The sequence below is a fragment of the Podarcis pityusensis genome, assembly GCF_964106645.2.
Source record: "Podarcis pityusensis genome assembly, chromosome: 4".
In the NCBI taxonomy this organism is placed as follows: Eukaryota; Metazoa; Chordata; class Lepidosauria; order Squamata; family Lacertidae; genus Podarcis; species Podarcis pityusensis.
The window spans coordinates 21,711,097-21,733,171 of NC_138027.1; positions in this window are offsets into that span (position 1 = coordinate 21,711,097).

The following is a 22,075-nucleotide window of genomic DNA, read 5'->3' on the forward strand; positions in this document are numbered from 1 at the left end:
ACATGATACTTTGATCTGAGTGCTTGGGTAGGTTTGATCATGTACTCAGTTTTCATAATCAAAATGTAAATGTCTGAATTTAAAACTGACATTTAAAAAAATATAATAAAAACATTTCTAATTCCTTCTCTACTTAGAAAAATCCAGAGTTGGATCCAGTTCAGTGGCATCATAAATGAAAGAGCAATCCTAACTTCTGATATTTGCTCTTTGGAGGAGTAAAGATGTCCAGAATAGGAAGGATGAAGTCCAAGATGTTAAAGGAATGAGGTTGGGGTGGAGCAGAAGAGGCGATGATCTACTAGATCCAAAGCAACTACATTCTGCCAAGAGGGTGGCAGTCTAGGTCACTCAGCTACAACAGCCGTTTACCAGTGCAGCAAACGGAAGAGGGGGAAACTTCTATTCTGGCCACCTGAGCATTTGGGACCACAGATGTGATCATGAATCCACTACTCCACTGCTCTCTAACCATAGTTTTGATTGCTGTGCTTTGGGACTCAGAAGAAAATAACATATCCATTCATCAATCCCTATATGACAGGAGCAGGGAAGCGATTTTGCCCCAAGGGGTAAATTGGAATGTGGCCAATCTTCCATGGGTGGATGGGGCCAAAAGCAGAATAAAAATCCAAATAAATAAATAGAAATAGAAAATAAATAAAATCCACAGGCACACACATAGAGAGAGAAAGAGGCAGGCAGACAAGTATACATACACACATTCAGAAAGCCAGAGATCCCTCTCCCTAACCTTTCAGAATAAAAATCAGCTTTTTACTGCCTTATTTATTTCACCATACAAATGGAAATGACTCTCTGATGAGATTGGTTTTTAAACTTTATATTTTTGCGTGTATTATATTGTAACAACTTCAAAAAGCCTTCTCATCAGCCAGGGAACTTTTGATCATGGATGGTTCTTAACATATGTACTTGTTCTTGTATTATAATTTATAGAATTGTGCAATCAGGCTTGAATGATTACAGTCAGGGTGACTGTAGTGTTTCGTGATCATGTAAATAAAAAACAAACAACCCCTGTAAAAACAACAACAACAAAACCCCAGCTTTTTACTCCCCGGGAGCGAGCAGAGTCTTTTCTCTGGTTTCAGCACTAGAGTCTCATTGTGCATAGATTGAAGGTAAGTGAAATGCTGCCTGCACTTTAAGAGTAAAGGCATTTGCAACCTCCTCCACCACACTCCTGGAGTAGGAATATGTGCAAACGTTGCCTTCTACTCTCAAATAACAGCCTGAGGCTTATCTCTGAGCTGAGCACTGTCAGGCAGAGTGCTAAAATTCGGGATAAGACTCTGCTTGCACTTTGAGCTCCTGGTGGTGCTTGGTGCCAGGGGTGTCAACTTGAATACAATATGGGGCGAAGCAGGTAAGCTCCGCCCCACTTAATTGATCACATGATGCACACCATTAGAATGGCAATGCCCATCAACTTGGGGGGGGGGAGTGACCCCCTTAAATAGCTTATGGGGGAGGCGAAGGGACCTCAGCCCCCAGGAGTTGGCTGTTATGCGTGGTGCTCAGATTCCTTCAAATTCTCAAATCTTACCGCATGGTGCTTAGATCAGACATAAGAGATCTCTGTGCCTAAGATGGCTGGTGATTGGCAAGGGGGTGCAATTTGTTCAAAGCAACCTCATGGGACAAACTGAGAGGCGGGTGGGCCTGGCAAGATCAATGGGCTAAAGATATCACACTACGGGTCTAGGATGGTACCCTCTTTCATATTGCATTGGCCTCCCTGTTAGGATACAGTTCCGTTCCACCTTAAATGGTCAGGCATGATTGTTGTGTGTCACATGCCTGTTTACTCCCAGCACTGTTCTCTCTGGGAACTTCTGTTTTGTATATAGCTTTTGTTCCGGCTGTTTTCCTGGACACGAATGCAAGCAGTCATGTTTTTCCTTTGTTCTGATCTACGTTGAACAAAGCTGTAAATATGGGGGACACCTGGCTTGAGAGCAGTACATGTGAAAAGGATCTAGGAGTCTTGGTTGACCACAAACTTGACATGAGCCAACAGTGTGACGCGGCAGCTAAAAAAGCCAATGCAATTCTGGGCTGCATCAATAGGAGTATAGCATCTAGATCAAGGGAAGTAATAGTGCCACTGTATTCTGCTCTGGTCAGACCTCACCTGGAGTACTGTGTCCAGTTCTGGGCACCACAGTTCAAGAAGGACATTGACAAACTGGAACGTGTGCAGAGGAGGGCAACCAAAATGGTCAAAGGCCTGGAAACGATGCCTTATGAGGAACGGCTAAGAGAGCTGGGCATGTTTAGCCTGGAGAAGAGGAGGTTAAGGGGTGATATGATAGCCATGTTCAAATATATAAAAGGATGTCACATAGAGGAGGGAGAAGGGTTGTTTTCTGCTGCTCCAGAGAAGCGGACACGGAGCAATGGATCCAAACTACAAGAAAGAAGATTCCACCTAAACATTAGGAAGAACTTCCTGACAGTAAGAGCTGTTCGACAGTGGAATTTGCTGCCAAGGAGTGTGGTGGAGTCTCCTTCTTTGGAGGTCTTTAAGCAGAGGCTTGACAACCATATGTCAGGAGTGCTCTGATGGTGTTTCCTGCTTGGCAGGGGGTTGGACTCGATGGCTCTTGTGGTCTCTTCCAACTCTATGATTCTATGATTCTATGATTGTATATGCTCTCCTGGCTGAATCTTCAGTTGTGGAAACTCTGCAGAAAGGGTGTGCACTAGCCTTGGAATGTGTCTGAGGCTCGTGTCACCAATTGACTGGTGCTGTTCTACGGGAGATGGGGAGATCATCCAGAGACGACGTGGAGGCCTGCCTGATGGCTTTGTCTCCCTGGCAGTATCCCAACACTCCCATTCAAAACCAATTCATGCAGTCTTAAGGAACTGAGATCAGGAAGGGACAAAGCTCCAAAAGATACACACAACTCTTTGGTTAAGATTTATTGTTAGTTAAGTTTCATGCCAACAAACCATTAGAACACAGGCAGGATGAAGCCCAGGTGGTTCAGTCACAGCAGAAGAACCTGACATCATTAAGTGCTGTGCTATCACCTGGAGCTGGAGCCTCCACCTTTGTTTGGATCCCACAGATGGCACCAGCGGTGCAGTGCTTGCTCCACTGGCCGTAAGTACCAAAGGTGGGGGACTCGCCCTCCAGTATAACACCATCTCCACAGCTGAACTGGATGTTGTTGGCTGCTGTATCATCAGCTGGCCCTTTTCGGGATTCAACATTCAGAGCGAAAGCAACCAGGTAGCCCCTGGGGCATTCCTTAACCTCTGTCCACTCTCCCCACCTGCAAAAAAAAGAAGACAATATGATAATGTCTGCCTCTCTGGAAATACGACCCAAATTGGAATGATTTGCTTTCCACCACGAAAGTCAAGAGGGCAGTTGCCTCCTTAGATTTTTAAAAGGCGTCTTTTGTAGACCTCATCAGATATTGTGAGTCTACCAAACCTCAACTTCTAAGTAGGGCTGTGTGTTGTGACCCCTGGAGTAGGTGGATCTGCCCTGTGCCACCCGGGGTCCACCCACACCACACCCTCCCAATCTGCCCCTGGAAGATGGAGCTAGAGAATCTTTAAAGGGGTTTTGAACCCCAATCTTCTGTTAAGAATGGGACTGTTTTTGAAGGTAAGGGTGAATCGGTGCCATGTAGCATTGCTGCTCTTGCCTAACATATGTAAAGCAGAACAACCTCATTCTGTGTGCTGCTGCTGCTTCATGCTTTTCCTTACCTTTGTACTCTGTTGTTGCAGTCTCTTTTCTCTTTGTTATGTGGGGCTTGGTTTCCTCTGAAATTTGGAAGGCAACCTAGAGTTGGTATCCTTAGAGTCTGAGAGCTAAGAATGAGGATGATAGACCCTGACATTATCCTGCCCTGGTGCTGAAACATAATAGATTTCAGCCAGCCCCTCACATCATCACTTTCCAAGCAACAAAGAGAAAAATGAAGAAGATGCTTACGGTCCGACAGTGGATTGTACAACTGCACCACTACTGCAATGGAGACGGATGCCATTGAGGGAAGTATCATCACCAGTCAATCCTCGTTTTCTCTCTGTCTGGTGCAAATGAGAGAAAGAGACTGCAATGAAGCTGTTTTTGCAAGCTAGGACTCTGTTTTATATTCTTTACTGAAAAATAAAAAGTATAAAATTACAAGTGCGCAGAGTAAGATCAGGCACAAAAAGGAAGAAACAAGAAATAGTACCCATGCAGAAAACAAAACGGAAAAAAGATATTGTGTATGTTACAAAAGAGGGGGTGTTATTGTAGTTAATCAAACTAGTCTGAATTTTCCAAAGTAGTAGCTTGCAACATGAATAAGCAGTTGTCTGTTCATAATTACATGTCCCTAATTGTGTACAAGTATTACTGGTTTTGGATTGAGATTTACATTCTGAGCTGCATCAAAAGACAGTAGCTTTTTGGTGCAACCAGTCCAATGGGCCCCAAGTAAGCAAACTTAAAAGGAAAAAAATGATCTTGCTAATGGCTGCCTAAGGCATCCTCAATCCCTCTCTTATGTCTGCATATGCTGCAGCGGGTTTCCTCCAGTTTGTGAAGTTAGGGTTGCCATATTATTTCAAGAAGTAAGAATCCTAACACAAAAAGTTGTTGAGCTTTTTTGAGGAAAGTTGTTGAAATCCTGGACATGTCAGCAAAAATCTGGATTTATGGCAACCCTTCTAGAAAGCACCAGAACGTACCTGGGTTACTTCCACACTAACAGTTTAGTCTGTATTTTCCAGTTGGGCACTCACTTTTCAGGAAGATAAACCTGACCACAATATTGCCAACTCATTGCACTCCAAACTTTTCTGTATCCTTGTCCCTTTTTCCTCCAGTCCATCCAGTTTTCTTTTATGTAAAATGCAATTCACTCTAAGCCTCTCCAGTGTGGATTGACAAAGTGGCATGGAGACTTTTCAGAGCTATTAAATCTTTAAGCATGGCAGTCAACACTTCAAAGCACCTTGCAGGCAGCAATATACAGGCAATAGGTTCAGAAAGAAAGATGGGAAACAACTTAAAATATATATATATTACATTATTGTGACTATTCCTTGGGATCAGGGTATCAAAAAGAAGATCTAGATAAGCCTTTACCTTCAGTGAGAATCCGTATGCATGTCCTTTGGGACAGGATTCAATTTTTCCCCATTCTCCCCACTCCCCGCCGTTTGGCACAATGAGGATTGAATTATAGCTTCGATCTCCTGCCTCACAGAGGTGGTAGGTGAGGAACAAGAAGACCACAGCACTGGTAGAGAGATCCATGGCAGGTGGACTGCACCAGATCAAGCTGCAAAAACTGAATGGAAGAATAACAGCCTTGAGAATTTATTCCCCAGAAAGTGTGGTTCTCTCTCCTCTGCTCAAAATCTTTCTGAATCTTGTGTTTCCCCCTGGAGGGAAGTGTGATTACTTCAGCTTGGACTAAGTGCCTCCAACATCAGAGATACAAACTTTGGCAGGGGCTTCGCTCTAGTAACACAGGAAATTACCTTATTCAAAGCCAGGCTATTGGTTATCTAGCTTAGTTCTGTCTACACTAGAGCTACTCCCCAAAGTTTCAGACAGGGGACTTCCCAGCCCTACTAGGAGATGCTGGAGGATATACCTGGGGCCTCCTGCAACACTGATCTACAAATTAATACATGGAAAGGGCATAGGCTTGCAGCGCCCCTTAGGCCACCCTTCCCCACCCTGGTAAATTCCATATGCTCCGGACTGCAACTCCCATCATCCCCAGCCAGCAAACACGGTGCTGGTTCCAGCTGATGGGAATTGTAGTCCAGAATATCTAGAGATCACAAGGTCGGGGGATGCTGCCATAGATTTGCAACACTTCCAAAGGAATGCATAGTTAAATACCCTGAAATCTTTTGTGAAAAGCGGGGTGAACTTTTCACAAAACATAGGGCCTAAGACCACTAACAAGAATGCTTGACTGGATCCCCACTGGTTACTGGCTACTGATCGGGCCTCTGTAATTCTGGCCATGTTGCAACCCTTGTCTTCCCTTACTAAACTTCTTAGAGCAGAGCATGGTATTTCATCTTACTGTCTCTCAGCTGCCAGGCAGAATGAAAGCGTCCTTAAGCCGAGTGAGGAAATATGAATGTGAGCAGGGGATTTATAGGGGGCAGGACAATGAAGTATAGGAACTCTCTGTCCTGAGCAACACCTCCTCTGAGCCATCACAAAGCAGAGCATTGGGAAGGCTATGATATCTTCTTTGTCCTGCCCCCCCCCCCCATTACCAGTGCCTTTAGGAAATGCCTCCACAACCAGAACCCATTTGCCTGTGAGAGTGGGGAGGGCGGTCAGAAGGGTGAGGACATCATGTCAGAGGTGGTAGGTGAGGAACAAGAAGACCACAGCACTGGTAGAGAGATCCATGGCAGGTGGACTGCACCAGATCAAGCTGCAAAAACTGAGTGGAAGAATAACAGCCTTGGTTCTCTCTCCTCTGTTCAAAAGGTTCCTGAATCTTGTGTTTCCCCCAGGAGGGAAGTGTGATTACTTCTGGTTGATGAGGAAAACCAATTAATGGCTTTTCTGACTACACTTCTGATTTCAAAAGAGAACTCAGAGTTGCTGGACATTGGGGCTAGATCAATTCCTCAAACAGAAAGGCAAGGCAGGATGGCAGGAATTGGCTGATGTAAGCTAACTAACTAATATGTGCAGCTTCCAGTTCCCTTCTGCCTTTCTGGAAGCAGAACCCATGGCAGTGGGAGACTCTTGGCAAAGGAAAAACAAAGATGGTTGAGGGTAATTATCCTTGCAAATTCCTCCTAGGGACAGAGGGGAATAGGCTTCACTCGCAGTTTGTCTCAGTACCTGGCTCTCGCTCCGGCATAGCAGGGAGGTGCTGAGTGCAAAAGCACTTTGCCTGCTGAAAACCCTCCAATGCCTCCATTAAGAAGCAGAGGTTCTCATGTTAATTAGAGCTGAATTGGACTAAAGGTACAGGCGCACGCTAGAAGAGATGAGATCACAAACTGTAGAACAAAACCAACTGCAACAACTTTAAGGTTAAAACTTGAGAGAAGACTTCATCTGGTGCAAAAGATGGTGTGGGGGGAGGGGAGCCTACGGCTTCTTTATTTAAAGTTTTCTTCTCTACATTTATGATTCATCAACCCTCCTCTGAGTGTTAGTTCAAATTATATTTGTTCAAGCGAGGATGGAAGAAATTGGATTATAGATATGGAATATAACATTAGATGGAACTGGGGGGGGGGGGAGGAGAAAGGGAGGGAAGCTCTATTTCGCAAAAGGTGTACGATGGAAACATATAGAGCTAACTCTTCCCCATCCTTTATTATTTACAAAGTGAAGTGAATAACTGAAGGACTTGGAGTTTAATTTAATTGGAAGTGTAATTGCTCATATATCTTCAGTTGGAAGGGAGGATGAAAGGAGTCTGTGAACTTGCCAAGGAACTGATAAGGTTCATTACTGAGTCATCTGCAGTTCAACAGACCACGCTTCTACCCAGGCTGAGAGGAAAAATGGTAAAGATGGGTTATTTATTGGGACAGAGTGACTTTTGCAGCTGTTGTTAAAGTTGCAAAACAATGAAGCATGGGACAGAACAACAGAGAAATTTCTAGAACAACAATGAGATATCAGTTCTGCCCAAGGCATGATGGATAACAGCAACAACCGGGGGAAAGAAAGACATACTATCTTACAAGGACAGGAAGAAAAACCACGGACAGAATAATTGCCACACACAGGAAGAACAAAGATATAGTTTAAGTTTTTCACTTGTACATTTATAAATCATTTAATGTGTCAACACAAATAGAAATTATTAATATTGCAGTTGTTATATAAGGGATTATTGTTATTATGCAATGAAAATTAATAAGATTTTGGAATGGAGAAATAAAGCAAACAATCAAGCCATCAATTCTAGCACGTGTGGGGCCACTTTAACTAAATTACAATCATACCTCGGGTTACAGACGCTTCAGGTTGCGTGATTTCGGGATACAGACGCGCCAAAACCCGGAAGTACCACTAGATTGTGCTTTGCGCGTGCTCAGAAGCACCTAATCGCAACCCGCGCGTGCGGAGATGAGGCGCTGCGGCTTGCGGATGCTGCGGGTTGTGAACATGCCTCCCACACAGATCACATTCACAACCCAAGAGTCCACTGTAATTCGATATTTAAATTATTGATATCAATAATTGTATTATAAACTGGTATTGTAATAATGAGGCTATTATTGGATTGTAAATGAAAACTAATAAAAATATTATTGGGGGGGGGGGGACTAAAATGTGCATTTCTTACCCACCCTTTGCCCATGCTAAAATGTCTCTCCTATGCAAACTCCTTCGATTTCTGTTTTATAGACTTACAACCCCTCAAAAGAAATGCATATTTAAATACCCTGAAAAGTTTTGCGAAAAGTGAGGTACATTTTCACAAAAAGGGCCTAATACCAAGAGCAAGAATACTTTGACTGAATCCCCCCACCCAGCTCTACTTCACTCAAGTCTGACAGTTGACCAGGCCTACATCATTCTGGCTACATTGCAACCCTTGCCTTTCTTTGCCCTCACTTGGAGTTCTGCTTACCGTCTCTCAGCTGCCAATTACTCTACAGGCAGAAGGAGAGAGTCCATAAACTGAGTAATGAAACATGGATGTAAGCAGGGAATTTAAAGGGTTCAGGACAATGAAATGTAGGAACTCTCTGTCCTGAGCAACACCTCCCATGCTCCACTGATCCATCATGGAGCAGAGCAGGCGGAGAGGACTATGAAGTCTTCCTGGTCCTGTGCTTTCCTCACCTCTATTACCAGTGGCTTTTAGGAAGTTCCTGCACAAGCAGAAGCCATTTGCCAGGAGGAGTGGAGAGAGCTATCGGAAGGGCGAGGACATCATTTCAAGACCAAAGACCAGGACCGTACAATTTGCTTTAGAACAGGGTTTGGCAAACTGTCACTCTTCTGCCACATGCGGGTCCTCAGCCTAATTGCCACAAGTCCTCAAGCAGGGAGTTCAGACTTCCAGCAAAAGTGATGTTTCCTTCTCATGGGAAACCACTAGGCATGGAGGAAATGGGGAGGAAGGACAACACATACAGAAGAGGGTGTCAGAGAGAGGGAAAAGAAGGTGTCCTGTACCTTGATAACTGTAGCTCCACTGTGTGTATATTTTAGCTTTCTCAAAGAGAGAGTTACAATTCCTTCATCAATCTGCTGTTCAAAAAAGCATTCAGGTGAAGCCATGACAGTTCACTTGGTAGAAATCTGATCTAACTTTGTAGTGTAAATATATCCACAGAATAACAGAACTGCTGAAGTTCACCCTCAGCTTCATAGTACCCTTCAGAATTTTACAGGAAGCCACACTGTGAGGTCTGTTAGAGACCTGCAAAGACCTGTTGGAGGATACAAACAATCATGCGGAAGAAAGGCCAATGTAGAGCTGCAAAGTCTTTGTTTATGAGGAGTGGGGAGATGGTGGCATGAGGCAAGCGCTTCCTATCCAGATACAGCAATGATTATCCCTATGAGCCATAAAAATGGGCCAAGATATACCACACTTGGTGCCTTTAGGTTTCGAAAATCAGCAAGCACCACTTCCGTGAATGAAAGTGTCAGGGCTGCCTCAAGTCTCAGCTCACAAAAGACCAACGCCTTTCTTTTCTTATATACAAAAGTGTTTATTGCAGTTCATTGTTTGCTTCAGATCCGAGGCGCGCAGCCCTACGTCTGCTAGGCTTAGACCGCTGAAGTCCCTTCTGAATCTGTCCCTGCCCTGCACCAGTTTAAGAGGCTTGCGCTGCTCCACCTCTTTCTCTCTTTCCTTTTCCGCAGGGTCTTTCTGCCCGCTGGGGTTTCGCCCCTCCTGGATTCCTCCGACGCGGAATCAGACTGCTCTTGCCCCCTCCTGCGGGCTTTGGGACCTGGCCCCTCCTCCGGGCTCCCTGTACTTCCGCGCGCCTCTACATTTGAACTTGGCGCGCGCCCCCAACCTCTAACTTTCCTTTTGACAGCTACGTCACTCCCTTCACTACTCCCCTCCCCTTCCGGGAGGGTGGCTTGCTCCGACCTCCCTCCTTTCTCTACTGCCGGAGCCGCCTCCCCTGATACACTGGAACCTCCACCCCCTTCGCTGCACTCTGGCGGGGAGGCTGGTCCTGACGCCCAGCTGCCACTTTGGGATCCCCCGCTGGCCCCCTGCTCCTGACAAGTCCCCCCTGGGGCTCCCCTGGCCTTGACCACCGGCGCCCCCTTCTGGGAATCCTCTGATTCGCTGGAAAGACTCATGGAATCTCTAGAGTCATTGTCATCCTCTTCCTCGCTGTCCTGGGATTCATCCCCATCGCTCTCCATCTCCTGCCTACCCTGTGCCTCTGTCCCTGAACCCCTGACATCCATCCCCCCCTCGAAGCCCCCCCTTCCCCCCTCCCGCTGCTCGGGCGCAGGTTCCGGGAGCTCCGTTGTAGCGGGGGTAGACGCTGGATACAGTTCATCGACGTCGATCTCCTCTGCTTCCAGTTCAGTGTATGCGTGCTCGAAACCGGGGTCCTCCCCCAACACATCCAAACCCTTCCCTCCCCCTGTTACTTCAGGCGATGCTGCTTGCCAAGGCCCCCTTCGCCACCCCACTTCTGGTTGATCGTCCCACCAATAAGAGCGGTCCGTGTCCACCCCCGAGCACGATCCCCTTGGAGGGCTCAATTCCGGCGTGGTCTCCTCTGCGGAGGAGAACCCCCGGAAGGTGCTGCCTGAAAGTGTGGGCGTAAAAAGCCAGTCGTCAAAATACTCCTCTGGCATGGGCCTGTGTGGGAAGAGTGCATGGAACTCGTCTTTAAGAAGATGTTCCTCCAGAGCATAATCTGGCACCCAACTGTTGGCGCTGGCCGGGGTACCTTCCCTGGCGAGGAGGTATTCCACTCCCTCCTCCCTCCATCTCGAGTCCAGAATTTCCGTGACCTCGTTGAGTGTCGGGGTCCTCGGTGACTCCCCCCCCCCTTCGTGACTCTCTACGTGGGTCTGGTGCCGTCCCTGGCTCCTGAAATCTGTGTGGGGCCTTGTAGGGTGTAAGCACCGACCTATGAAAGACCGGGTGCATTCGGGAACCTTGTGGGAGGGTCAACCGAAAAGCTACGGGATTGATCCTGCCCTCAACTTGGTATGGCCCTAACTGTTTGTGTCCTAGCTTCTTCTTAGCTAACGACTTGGCCGGCACCGCCTGGGCTGCTAACCATACCCAGTCCCCCACCTGGATGTCTTCTCCTGCCCTCCTGTGCCTGTCTGCCTGCACTTTGTAGGCGTGTTTAGCTAGTTCCAAGTGCCGTCGTAGCTCCTCGTGGACCTCCTGCAATTCTGCTGCTAAATGCTCAGCTCCCTGCGACTCCCCCTGCGTCGTTGTCTCCAACTCCGGGAAGGTTCTGGGATGTCCAGAGGAGGGCAACCAAAATGGTCAAAGGCCTGGAAACGATGCCTTATGAGGAACGGCTAAGGGAGCTGGGCATGTTTAGCCTGGAGAAGAGGAGGTTAAGGGGTGATATGATAGCCATGTTCAAATATATAAAAGGATGTCACATAGAGGAGGGAGAAAGGTTGTTTTCTGCTGCTCCAGAGAAGCGGACACGGAGCAATGGATCCAAACTACAAGAAAGAAGATTCCACCTAAACATTAGGAAGAACTTCCTGACAGTAAGAGCTGTTTGACAGTGGAATTTGCTGCCAAGGAGTGTGGTGGAGTCTCCTTCTTTGGAGGTCTTTAAGCAGAGGCTTGACAACCATATGTCAGGAGTGCTCTGATGGTGTTTCCTGCTTGGCAGGGGGTTGGACTCGATGGCCCTTGTGGTCTCTTCCAACTCTATGATTCTATGATTCTATGATTCTATGTCGCCCATTGTTGGCGAAGAACGGTGTCACCCCCGTTGACGCGTGCTTCGTGTTGTTGTAGGCAAACTCGGCCATCGGCAAGTAGTCCACCCAAGTTGCAGGCTTTTGATTGGCGTAACATCGCAGGTACTGCTGCATGATGGCGTTGACCCTCTCCGCTTGGCCGTTGGTTTGCGGGTGTCTCGCCGACGCTAAGTTGATCTTGACATTCAGGATGCCCGGGAGCTTCTGCCAGAAACTGGAAATGAATTGGCGACCCCGGTCGGACAGGATGGACCGCGGTAAGCCGTGCACCCGGAACACGTGGTCTATGAACAGCTTGGCGGTCTGTTCCGCTGTTGCCACCTTCGCGCAAGGAATGAAGTGCGCCATCTTGGTGAACAGGTCTACAACCACAAGTACCGCCGTCTTGCCCCGCGGACTGGGCAGATCAGTAACAAAGTCCAGCGCCACCCGTTCCCACGGCTGTAGTGGCGTCTCCAGTGGTTCCAGCAATCCCGCTGGCTTCTTGTGCACTGGCTTGGACCTCTGACAAATGTCACACCTGGCGACGTAATCCGCGACCTCTCCCCGCATCTGGGGCCACCAAAAGTCTCTGGCTACTAAGTCCGCCGTCTTTTCTTTGCCGAAGTGACCCGCGCTGGGTGCGTCGTGTAACTGCTGTAAAACCTTCGCGCGGAGATCGTCTCCGGGCACGTAGAGAGCACCTTTGCGGGTCAGCAGACCGTCGCGTATCTGGAATTCGCCGTCCTTTGCTGTCCCTCTTCGCACCTCCTCCATCTTGGATTGTGCGAAAGGATCCGTCTGTAGCGCGCGTCGTACCGCGTCCAGGTCCACGGCGGCGGAAGCACACGCCCACGCTTGCGGTGCGAAAATGTGCCTGGCTGCCACTGGTGCCGCTTCCTCGAGATACTGCGGTTTCCTGGAGAGCGCATCCGCTATGACGTTGTTGTCTCCCGGGATATACTCTATCCGGAAATCGAAATCCGCAAAGAATTCCGCCCATCTCATGTGCCTCTGGCTCTGGAGCTTCGCCGTGCGCCAATACTCTAGGTTCTTGTGGTCCGTGCGGACCTGCACGGTGTGCTTGACTCCGATAAGGAAGTGCCGCCACGCCTTGAAAGCCGCGTGGATGGCCAACAACTCCCTGTCCCAGATGGTGTAGTTCTGTTCCGACTTGCTGAGCTTCCGGGAATAGAAAGCGCAGGGCCTCCAGTTCCCTTGCGGATCTTCCTGCAAGAGGACGGCCCCCACTGCTCTGTCAGATGCGTCAGTCTCAACCCGCATGGGCCTGCCGGGATTCACGTGTAGCAGCTGGTCTTCGGACGCGAAGAGACTCTTAAGTCTCCTGAAGGACTGCTCCGCCTGGTCCGTCCAGGTGAACTTTTTCTTCTTGGAACTGAGGGTGTCCGTGATAGCTGCCGTCTCTTTCGCGAAACCCCTGATGAACTTGCGGTAAAAGTTGGCGAAACCGACGAACCTCTGGACCTCCTTCCGATTGCGCGGACTATTCCAGTCCAACACCGCGCGGACTTTGGCGCTGTCCATGGCTAGTCCCTTGTCGGACAGCCGGTAGCCCAGGAAATCCACCTCCGTCACGTCGAACTGGCACTTCTCCAGTTTGGCGTAGAGCCTGTGCTCCCGTAGCCTCTGCAGGACCTCCTTTACGTCTCTCTCGTGAGTCTCCTGCGATTCTGAGAAGATCAGAATGTCGTCGAGGAAGCATACGCACTTCTTGTAGAGGAGTCCTGCTAGCACGTGGTGCATGAATGCTTGGAAACAGTGGGAGCCATTTTGGAGACCAAACGGCATAACTCTGTATTCATAGGTGCCCAGCGGCGTGAACATGGCCGTCTTCCACTCGTCACCTTCCCTCATGCGTATTAGATTGTATGCTCCGCGTAGATCCAACTTGGTGAAGATCCTCCCCTTCCTCACCGTCGCGAGCAGGTCGTCAATCTTGGGCATGGGGAAGGCCTTGGGCTTTGTCATCGAGTTGATGGCCCTATAGTCCACAATGAGCCTTTTTTGGGGCGTGTCCTTCTTCTTCACGAAAAACACAGGACTGCCCCCCACGGCCTTGGATTCTCGGATGAATCCCCGCTTCAAATTGTGATCTATGAACTCCCGGAGTTCCTGCATTTCATCTTCAGACATGGAATACAGCTTCGCAGTCGGCAGCGTCGCCCCTGGTAAGAGGTCAATTGCACAGTCGTAGGGCCAGTGGGGTGGTAATTGGTCAGCTTCCTTTTCACAGAAGACCTCCAAAAACCCCTTGTACTTGTGGGGCACTGCCTGCACCATGCCTAGATGCAACTGCTGCCCTTCCTCCTGGCCCTCCTCCTCCTGGCCTGTCTGGATGCAATGTTGTGCGCAGTAGGACGAGCCAAAGGTGAGCTGCCGCTGGTACCACGCTAATGATGGGCTGTGTCTATCCAGCCAACTCATGCCTAACACTATAGGCGTGTCTGACAGTTGGGTGACATTGAAACTGATGACCTCGCGATGATTCCCAATTTTCAGCAGCATGGGTGGCGTCTGTTGTACCACTTGCCCACCCAGCAACTTTCTGCCATCTACCGTGACGACGTTCAGAGGCAGCGTGGCTGGTAGTAGCGCTATGCGATGCTGCTTGATGAACTGCATCCCCACGAAGTCTGCGTTGCTCCCTGAGTCAATCGTAATGGGGACTTCCAGGGTGAGTCCATTAGGTAGCTGGAGAGTAGCAGTGAGCTGCACCACTGGCTTGGGTGGTAAGGGGTCTGTAGGCTGCAAAAGCGCTGGGGACTGCTTCACTGACTTGCCTGGTGGAGCCCCAGCATCTCTGCTTCCAACCAGGCATTCTCGTTTCCCTGAAACTGTTCTCCTTGGAACTCTTCCCCTGTTACTGTTGCTAAGGCTGCAGTGTGCTTCTGGAGCCTCTGGGGACACTCTTTAGCCATGTGCTGTGGACTGTCACAGATGTAACACTTCCTGGTCCCTCTAGGAGGCTTCGCCTTGACTGCTCCGGACGCTGAGGCTCCGGCAGCTGACTGAGCCTTTGCACGACCCAGCTCCATTGGCTCCTCCCCTCCCTTCAGCATAGGCGAGGGATTTGTACGTCCCAGGTCCCTGGGAAGAAGAAAAGGAGGCGCTCTAGCTGGTGGGCGGACGTGACGCCCCTCCTCACTGTGCCAAGGGCGTTCTTCGTGGCGCACCCCTATCGTGAGTGCCCTCTGGACGACGTCTGCTAGGGTTTGAGGTCTGTCTCCCCTAGCCAGCTCATCTTTTACTGAGCCATGAAGCCCCTCCCAGAACAAGTCTCTCACTGCCAGGGAGTCCTTTTCCCAGCCCAGCACATTCAGCAATGCAAAAAAGCGAGAATGGTACTGACGCACTGTAGCCTTGCCCTGCCGCAATCCATGCATCTCCTGGCGCGCCACATCAACGTCAACGGTAGATTGGAAGCAAGCGTCCATGGCTTTGATAAATTCATCAGAGTCCCTGCGGGCAAGACCATCTTCGCGCCACAAATTGCGTAACCAGGTTCTAGCTTCCCCATGCAAATGGGACACAATAAAGCCTACTTTCTCCTTCTCATCTTTGAAGTCTTTTCGAAGCAAATGCAGCGCGTATAGGACGTCTGCTCTGAAATTGGGATAATGCTTCAGGTTCCCATCGAAGTGGGCTACTAAATTGCCCCCCCTCCGTCCGAGAGCGATTCCCTCTGATCTGGACCCCGGGAACCCCTGTTTGCACGCCTGATCCCACCTGGCTTGCAGATCCTGGCATCGCGCTTCTGCTTCGGCAACTGTCTTCTGAGAGACCCGTACTGCAACGGAGAGTTCAGCGACTGCGTTTTGCAGGGTCGTTATCTCCTCCTCAGTAGTCATGTCTGCCAAACTTCGTGAGCTTTGCAAAAAAAAAAAAAAATTTGCAGTTTTTTTTAAAGAGAAGGGACTTACTGTCAGGGCTACCTCAAGTCTCAGCTCACAAAAGACCAACGCCTTTCTTTTCTTATATACAAAAGTGTTTATTGCAGTTCATTGTTTGCTTCAGATCCGAGGCGCGCAGCCCTACGTCTGCTAGGCTTAGACCGCTGAAGTCCCTTCTGAATCTGTCCCTGCCCTGCACCAGTTTAAGAGGCTTGCGCTGCTCCACCTCTTTCTCTCTTTCCTTTTCCGCAGGGTCTTTCTGCCCGCTGGGGTTTCGCCCCTCCTGGATTCCTCCGACGCGGAATCAGACTGCTCTTGCCCCCTCCTGCGGGCTTTGGGACCTGGCCCCTCCTCCGGGCTCCCTGTACTTCCGCGCGCCTCTACATTTGAACTTGGCGCGCGCCCCCAACCTCTAACTTTCCTTTTGACAGCTACGTCACTCCCTTCACTACTCCCCTCCCCTTCCGGGAGGGTGGCTTGCTCCGACCTCCCTCCTTTCTCTACTGCCGGAGCCGCCTCCCCTGATACACTGGAACCTCCACCCCCTTCGCTGCACTCTGGCGGGGAGGCTGGTCCTGATGCCCAGCTGCCACTTTGGGATCCCCCGCTGGCCCCCTGCTCCTGACAAGTCCCCCCTGGGGCTCCCCTGGCCTTGACCACCGGCGCCCCCTTCTGGGAATCCTCTGATTCGCTGGAAAGACTCATGGAATCTCTAGAGTCATTGTCATCCTCTTCCTCGCTGTCCTGGGATTCATCCCCATCGCTCTCCATCTCCTGCCTACCCTGTGCCTCTGTCCCTGAACCCCTGACAGAAAGCAATATTGCCCACTACTTTTGTTTGAATGGAAGGCACTTTGGAACACATCTGGACAAGGAAGCAGACTTGAAAAACATGGTGCCTACTCGGGATGAAAAGCACTCCAACAGAACAACAGCAAGAGCTGCAACAGCTTTAGTGAATGCTTTGAAGGAAGAAATGTCTCTGCAATTGATGTCTAAACAGGAGCATATGAATACATGGATGGATATTCTGGAAGCAAAGTCTGGGAATATTTAAACAAAGGTGGAGGATAATGAAACAATGATCCATTTACATGGACATCGGAAATCTGTTTGTGCAATGGGACTTTTCGTTTCTTTTCTTCCTCTGCCAGCTCCTCATCCCCCCCTAAAAATCTGATCTGGAGGGTTCCCCAACCCTTTGGAGCAACTTTTGAGGTTCTGCAGGGGATGCAAAGGGAGGAAAGGAAGTCCCATTGCTCAAGGGAGTGTTCTCCACTCGAATACATCCATGACCTTTAATTTCTAAAACAGATTATTGACTCTAGAAAACTGGCTAATCCAAATACCAAAGCTAACTGCTGAAACTAACTGCTGCTTGAAGGCAAGCACTGAAACAAATTGCTGAACTGTCCATTTCACCATTTTTTTGCTGAAATGACTCATTCATTGAAATGAATTTTTATCAGCTTAATCTGATACACTATAACGTTACAGGGCTGGAGGTAGTCTTGTGTCCATTATCCATGATCTTCCTTGTAATGGTTCTAGGGGTTGCTCGTGCGTAAGCCGGTGCAAACACCTGGCTGGATTGCCTGAGTGAACCTTTTCTGTCCAGACAGCCACTCACCCGTGGCTGTCTCAGTCGCTGGCAGAATCCGTCAGTGGGCGTTTCTTAAACTTCTTCCAGCAAAGAAGCTCTTTGACGCCTAGTCTCCGCCTACTCTCTCTGCGCGGAAGCCTTCTGCGCAAGGAGAGCGTAGGCAGCGGAGGACCTCTACTCTCCCCGCTGGTCCCCGGCAAGGAGTCATGGGACCGCCTCACAGCTTCCCCCATCTGCCCCCCTTCTCCACTGGTGCTACGCTGATTCTCTTCCCCAGAAGATGGGCTGCCTCTCCCAATCCCGGAATCCCTCTGGATTTTGCTCTCTCCGTCCGGCACTGATGGCAGTTCCCTGACATTCCTGTTAGATTAACTGAAGTGAGTTATACGTGGGGTGACTTTGAAAACAGTACAGAAAGTTCCACATGGGGTATCAAGGCTCTTAAAGGGCTTGTGGGCAATTTCACTATATTGCACTAGTGATTATTGTCTACTCCTTAAATGGCCTGGGAGCAGCTTACCTCAAGGATCACCTCCTCCCAGGTCTACTTACCTGGACCCCGATATCATCATCAGAGGCTCTCTTCCAGTGCTCCTGGATACAGGGTCTTATAGGTGGTGACAGCCTAGTTATGAAATGCCTTCCCTGGAAAGGCCCACCTGGTGCCATCTTTGTGATGTTTACTGTCCGAAGTTTTAAAACTGAACCTTTGAATTCACAGGGTTTTAGATGTGTGCTGTATATTTTTTAGTGATGTTGTATATTCATCTTCATATTGGCTTATGCTTTGCTATTGAAACTGTTGCTATTTAAAGCTGGACTATTGATAAAATTGATCAATTTTATTGATTAAATGTGTTTGCCCAGAGCAACACAAAGTGACTTACAATCAGCCATTAGTGTATTTTAGGGAGCAATCCTATGTTTCTTAGAGGGCATCCCAGGGGCCTATGAAGTGGGGAATTCACCATGCCCTGGTTCTCTTTTGGCAACATCTCTTCCCTCATCTCTTCATTTCACTTTAGGAAGCAGTTGTGCAAGCTTCCGGCTTTCTGCATTCTGAGGCCTTTTCCTCCTCTTAGCCAGGTGACCTCTGCATCTTCCTAGGGCTGAGCACTATGGGAATCAGCTCCTCCTAACCCACTTCTGTCTGCCACGACCACAAGAGGTGAATGTCTCACCTTGTCACCCCTAGTTTGCTCACACACACTCTGACACACATGCTGCCTGTATCTCCTCTTCCTGCTCCTCTCACAGCTGATAAGAAGGGACACACTCTGCCAAGAGGGTGGCAGTCTAGGTCACTCAGCTACAACAGCCGTTCACCAGTGCAGCAAACGGAAGAGGGGAAAACTTCTATTCTGGCCACCTGAGCATTTGGGACCACAGATGTGATCATGAATCCACTACTCCACTGCTCTCTAACCATAGTTTTGATTGCTGTCCTTCAGGTCTCAGAAGAAAATAACATATCCATTCATCAATCCCTATATGACAGGAGCAGGGAAGCTATTTTGCCCCAAGGGGTAGATTGGAATGTGGCCAATCTTCCATGGGTGGATGGGGCCAAAAGCAGAATAAAAATCCCCCCCCCAAAAAAAAATGGAATTAGAAAATAAATAAAATCCACAGGCACACACATATATAGAGAAAGAGGCAGGCAGACAAGTATACATACACACATTCAGAAAGCCAGAGATCCCTTTCCCTAACCTTTAAGAATAAAAAACAGCTTTTTACTCTCCAAGAGCAAGCAGAGTCTTTTCCCTGGTTTCAGCATTGTGCAAAGATTGAAGGTAAGTGAAATGCTGCCTGCACTTCAAGAGTAAAGGCCTTTGCAACCTCCTCAACCATACTCCTGGAGTAGGAATATGTGCAAATGTGGCCTTCGGCACTGTGGGTTAAACCGCAGAGGCTAGGACTTGCCGATCAGAAGGTCGACGGTTCGAATCCCTCCGACGGGGTGAGTTCCCATTGCTCGGTCCCTGCTCCTGCCAACCTAGCAGTTCGAAAGCACGTCAAAGTGCAAGTAGGTAAACAGGTACCGCTCTGGAACGAAGGTAAACGCTGTTTCCGTGCGCTGCTCTGGTTCGCCAGAAGCGGCTTAGTCATGCTGGCCACATGACCCAGAAGCTGTATGCCAGCTCCCTCTGCCAATAAAGCGAGATGAGTGCCGCAACACCAGAGTTGGTCACGGCTGGACCTAATGGTCAGGGGTCCCTTTACCTTTACTCTCAAATAACAGCCCGAGGCTTATATCAGAGCTTAGCACTTTGAGCTCTTGGTGATGCTTGGTGCCAGGGGTGCCGACTTGAATACAATATGGGGGGAGGCAGGTAAGCTCCGCCCCACATAATTGATCACATGATGCACACCATTAGAATGGCAATGCCCATCAACTTGGGGGGGGGGGGAGTGTGTTGATATATTCTGTTCCACCTTAAGAGGAACAGGCTGTTGTGTGTCACATGCCTGTTTACATTCCAGCACAGCTTGCTGGGAACTTCCATTTTGTGTATAGCTTTGTTTATGCTTCTTGCTTTGGACATGAAGGAGAGCAGACATGTTTTCTTTGTCCTGATGTATGCTAAATAAACTACTCTAAATATGCTTTACACAGCCTCTCTCTGCCCTTCTGTTGCGAAGAGTTTTATTCTCTGCTGGCTTGCGTGCTCAACCTTCTGAAGGTTTCTGAGGCTTGAGTTGCAATTACATGCTGATCCAAGGACTGGAGATCGCCCAGCTGACAGCTGGTGGCCTGGAGCCGGCTGGGGGCCTGCCAATTGCCCCCGTTTCCTTGGACCTCGGCCCCCAGGAGTTGGCTGCTATGCTTGGTGCCCAGATTCCTTCAAATCCTCAAATCTTACCGCATGGTGCCTAGATCAGACATAAGGGATCTCTGTGCCTAAGATGGCTGGTGATTGGCAAGGGGGTGCAATTTGTTCAAAGCAACCTCATGGGACAAACTGAGAGGCTGGTGGGCCTGGCAAGATCAATGGGCTAAAGATAGCACACTACGGGTCTAGGATGGTACCCTCTTTTATATTGCATTGGCCTCCCATCCAAAACCAAGTCACGCAGGGTTAAGGAATTGAGATCAGGAAGGGACAAAGCTACAAACGATACACACAACTCTTTGGTTAAGATTTATTGTTGGTTAAGTTTCGTGCCAACAAACCATTAGAACACAGGCAGCTGTGTTGTAGCAGGATGAAGCCCAGGTGATTCAGTCACAGCAGAAGAACCTGACATCATTAAGTGCTGTGTTATCACCTAGAGCTAGAGCCTCCACCTTTGTTTGGATCCCACAGATGGCACCAGCGGTGCAGCGCTTGCTCCAGTGGCCATAAGTACCGAAGTCAGTGGACTCGCCCTCCAGTACAGTCCCATCTCCACATTTGAACTGGATGTTGTTGGCTGCCATATCATCACCTAGCCCTTGTGGGGCTTCCACCTTCAGAGTGAAGGCAACAAGGTAGCCCTTGGGGCATTTCTTAACCTCTGTCCACTCTCCCCACCTGCAAAAAAAAGAGACAATATGGTAATGTCTGCCTCTCTGGAAATACAACCCAAATTGGAATGATTTGCTTTCCAACATGAAAGTCAAGAGGGCAGTTGCCTCCTTAGATTTTTAAAATGCATCTTTTGTAGACCTCATCAGGTATAGTGTGTCTACCAAATCTCAACTTCTAAGTAGGGCTGTGTGTTGTGACCCCTGGAGTAGGTGGATCTGCCCTGTGCCACCCAGGGGCCACCCACACCACAAGATCAGGGTGCATTGGTGCCATGTAGTATTTGTTGCTCTTGCCTATCAGATGTTAAACAATATTAAACATAAGAAATGTGTAATTGAGAGATAAATACGGATGATTGTCAGAGAAGCTGAAGGAAGTCCCAAATGAGAAATATTTGTGAAAATTTGGACAAAACCTGTATATTTATGCTGAAAATTAATAAAAATTATTATTAAAAAAAATCAGATGTTAAGCAGAATGACCTGATTCTGTGTGGTGCTGCTGCTTCTTCATGAAGTCCAGTGACCAGCACCATGCAGGATGGGATTCACTCACTTAAATGGTAACGACTTTCCTGCAAGAAAGCCACGGGCAAAGCAGCACCTGCACCCCACAGGATCAAGGTCTCCGCCAAACAGCTGTTTAGTAGAGGCATTGATCTTTTTAGGCCAGTGCATCCGCCAGGAAGGAGAGCTGCAATATTGTGCCTACTTTCTCTCAGGAAGACACAGCCACTGGTTAGGAATGTCTTGGCCTTTTCATACTCAGCCTGCCTCTCCTTCCTGACCCCTGACAATCACAGATATTCATGAGGACCAGACAGAGAAGCCTGGGGGACCACATTTGACCCCTGGGCTTGAGGTTCCCCACTCTCAGGATAGATGGTGCTTTCCTCTTGCTCTCTCTTTCCTTGGCATGTGTGGTCCTCAGGAAGAAACTCTGCTTTTCCTTTCCTTTGTACTCTTTTGTTGCAGTCTCTTTTCTCTTTGTTATGTGGGGCTTGGGTTCCTCTGAAATTTGGAAGGCAACCTAGAGTTGGTATTGTTAGACTCAGAGAGCTAAGAATGAGGCTGATAGACCCTGACATTATCCTGCCCTGGTGCTGAAACATAATAGATTTCAGCCAGCCCCT